Source organism: Erpetoichthys calabaricus, chromosome 5, assembly GCF_900747795.2.
Source record: "Erpetoichthys calabaricus chromosome 5, fErpCal1.3, whole genome shotgun sequence".
In the NCBI taxonomy this organism is placed as follows: Eukaryota; Metazoa; Chordata; class Cladistia; order Polypteriformes; family Polypteridae; genus Erpetoichthys; species Erpetoichthys calabaricus.
In genome coordinates this window covers 174,581,681-174,585,522 of record NC_041398.2, presented here as the reverse complement: position 1 = coordinate 174,585,522, position 3,842 = coordinate 174,581,681, and positions in this window count along the sequence as shown.

Below are 3,842 nucleotides of genomic sequence, written 5' to 3'. Positions count from 1 at the left end.
GACTATATGACTGAAAAACAAAATATATATTCTTGTGAAGTACTACCATGGGGATATCATTGAACTATATAAAACATTTAAAGATTCCTAAATTCTTGAACTTTTCTTTTTATGTTAATAAATTCCAGCAACACTGTTTGGATTAAGCCATTTATTTGACACAGTGACAAAACTCTTGCATCAAACCCCCAGACACATTTTTTATACAAGGGTCATTTATTTTAAAATGTAGAAACCATTTTGATTTCAAAAAAAATGTTACCATTTAATTATAATAAAATACTACCCTTTAGGGAAGCAGCAGCTGTTAAATCATGCTAGTTACTGAGAAAGGCCACTGAATTAGGCAAGTGTTAATCTGAAATGTCATTGTTGTTAAGAAAATCAAGGTTGTATTCTAAAACCTTTCTGGAATAAAAAGAGTTTAATTTAAGTCTCAGGGTTGTGTCTTACTCATTTCTTAAAACAAGATAAACCTAGAAAGTTTTGGTTCTTGAAATAAGAATATATATCCTTCTACGCTCATCACTGTAGTTGATAACAGGCTTTTCTCTCATTGTTGTGCTTTTTTTTTAAGTCCAGATTTTCTTGGAATTACACTTTTATATCTAAGTCAGATAGTTTAAGACCAGTTATCTTGAATTGAGCAAACTAATCTAGCAAGTACATTGCAACATGAGATATTTAATCTCTTGGGGGCAAAATATTAGATATATTACCTTAAAATAAGAAATTTTTACTTGTTAAGAAAAATGTTTTGCAGTGTCCAAACTTAATGGAATCATACCAAACAAATACATTTTACTTTTAGTCATATGCTGGACATTGTAGGATTCAAGCTTGGGAGAGACACACATATAATTTTGATACTGAAAAGTGTTGAAAAGGAAATAGCTATTTCTTGACTTAAAACCCAGCACTTTACACTTAGCTGAATATTTTAACAAGCAGGAAATTCAGAAACTTTATATTCCTAATGTACACCTTGTTATCTGTGTGCCAGTGCTCTGATATTTTTTCCATTCCAAATGAAATACTAAAATTGAAAAAAAAACATCATAGCTCTTGAAATTATAAGCTGTGAACATGTAGCCTCCATACTTGTACGGTAATAATGCAATGCTGGACAGTAATGACTGTATAACAAATACAACCCCAATTCCAATGAAGTTGGGACATTGTGTAAAACATAAATAAAAACAGAATACAATGATTTGCAAATCCTTTTCAACCTATATTCAATTGGAATTGGGGTTGTACATGCTAAAATTCCATATATCTTTATTTATTTGAACATACAAAGATAGTCACAACAACCGAGTTATATTTTCAAAGGAAACTTAAATCAAATGTCTGAGGATAATTTTTACTGAATTACTGACATTCAAATGTCAAAGAAAATTTTCTTTTCTTTTTTTAAACTTTCTTCAAAAAGTATATCTCAATCAAATAATGTCCCTGGAATGAGTGCTAAACGGGAAGGAAACGTAGAGAGTGAAATCCTGAGGCAGATGGCACTCTTCAAACACGGCCTGCATTTACGCCAACATATCCGCTTAAATGAATGGCCGCCTTTTCCACTACTTCTCAGTATGCAATAGTGAAAATTCTGAAATAAAATAGGACGTAGGAAATCAAACATCGCTAAATAAATCACAGTATTAAAAATTAACCAGAAAATACATTACCTATGTAGAACACTAATTAAATATGAGGTCAAATAATACCGTGACGGTTGGGCAAACGTCTTTTTATGTTGTTTACAGGTCGTAGTTTAGGACAAACGCCATAGCGTTCTCAAACTTATCTCAAGTGTCATTTTCTTTTTCTGTGTAAAATAAAAGTTTTAAACGATAAAAAAAAATATGAACATACGTAACTATCCAAGAAATGTGCTTGCTCTTTAAAGAAAACCAACGAGGTAGGTTGTTAGAAAGACGCTACCTTGCCCGCCATGTTTCCCACATGAAGAGAAAGGTTTCGTGAAAACAACAAATGCTTACGTCTGTAACTATACGAAATGAAATACTAGTTATTCATTACGGAATTAATATGCTTTATACTTATACATTCGTAGTAAAATAGCTCTTATTATGGATAAGCATTACAGCTGAATGCGTTGTTGTAAAGACCAAGAAATCGATGTGAGTGAAAGTGCCGTGTCATTACATTTCGTTGTGAGAGGAAGTGCTGTGTCATTAAATTTAACTTAACTTAAATTTGTTCAGTTCACAGTATAGTTTTTTTTTTACTTCGAATAAGTTATAAAAAATGTTTACATTTTAAGAAAAATAATAAGTTAACATTATTCTTAATTTTTTTTATTGAATTAGAATTAAATAATCAATAAAAAGGGTAAAACCCATTTTTATTAATTAATGATTATTTTGCTTATAGCTAGCTATTTTTTATTATTATTTTTCACACATGCAAGATTTATTTTTTACAGTGTACCTAATCAATCTTTTAGATTTTTCTGAGCATGCATGTGTGTAGACAAAAGTAAAACACATGACATATTTTTACTTAAACTTTCAAAAATCCTTTTACTCAGTCTCACACTGAACATTAATTCTGAAACTAGAAGCCGTTAGCATCAGAAGTAACCTACAAAACTAGATCTCTAGCTGTGTAACTGGCAGGAGACAAAGAGCACAGGTAATTGGAGAATGGGGTCATCAGTGGAGTGCCTCGGGGGTCTATCCTGGGACCACAACTTTTTGTGATTTATATTAATAACAGATTCTGGTATAGTTAGTAAACTTGTGAAAATAGGTGAACACCTGGAAAATGCAGTTTGATGTTTAAAAGTGCAAAGTGCTACACACAATGAGAGATACTGTCCTACAGGAAGCAACCTCTGAAAAGTAGTTAGGGGTTTCTGTTGACACAATATTTTCATCATCTAAGTAATGCATAGTAGCTATTAAAAAGGCAAAATAAAATGTTAGTCTATATAGTAAAAACTGTTAAATGTAAATTAAGGGATGTTACGTTTAGAGTATGTAATGCACTAGTGAGATCGAATCCGTCTATTGTATTGTGTGCAGTTCTGGTCAAGATATTACAATAAAAAGACAAACAGCACTTGAAGCTTTGCATAGCAGAGCAATCAAGTGCATCACAGGACTAATAGACATGCTGTACTCCAACAGACTCAGAGAATTAAACCTGTTTCATCTCAAGCAAAAGGAGACTCTTTGGGGACCTAATAAAGACCTTTAGTGAAGTATCTTGATGAGATGTTGGGACAGCTTAGCTGCTAGTTAAACAGAGAAGCTTTGATGAACTAAAAGGTCTCCTCCTGTTTTTCAAACCTCTTATATTCTTATGGAAAGTCCCGAAAGAAGACTAGAAGAATTTATTTTAGGACTATGTGAAAAATTTCTGCAGTAGTGTACTAAACCAAATTGCATGGATAGCTATGAAAAAAATTGCCTTGCTGTACAGAAGCATAACTCAAGTCAAGTCAAGTCAACTTTATTTATAAAGCACTAAGACATTTTGTTATTTGTTTATTGTATCAATGTGTATTTGTGTATTGCAATTAAGGCCCTTTGAAAACTGTTTTTTTTTTTCAATTTTTTTTCTCTCATTTTCAGTTTTCTCTTACTTTTATATTAATATTTTGGAATTTTTATAAATTCTTACTGTAAGAAATTATGCAATAATACAAATATGGAAATGGCACTTTTCATTCTTTTAAAATGCCACTTTGCATCTTTTTATTAAAATTGCACAATTGCAAAAATTGCATGCACACATATTAAGTAAAAAATAGAACTGCAGTGCACAAATGAAATTAATAAATGAATGAATATGTCAATTAAATTTTAAAACAT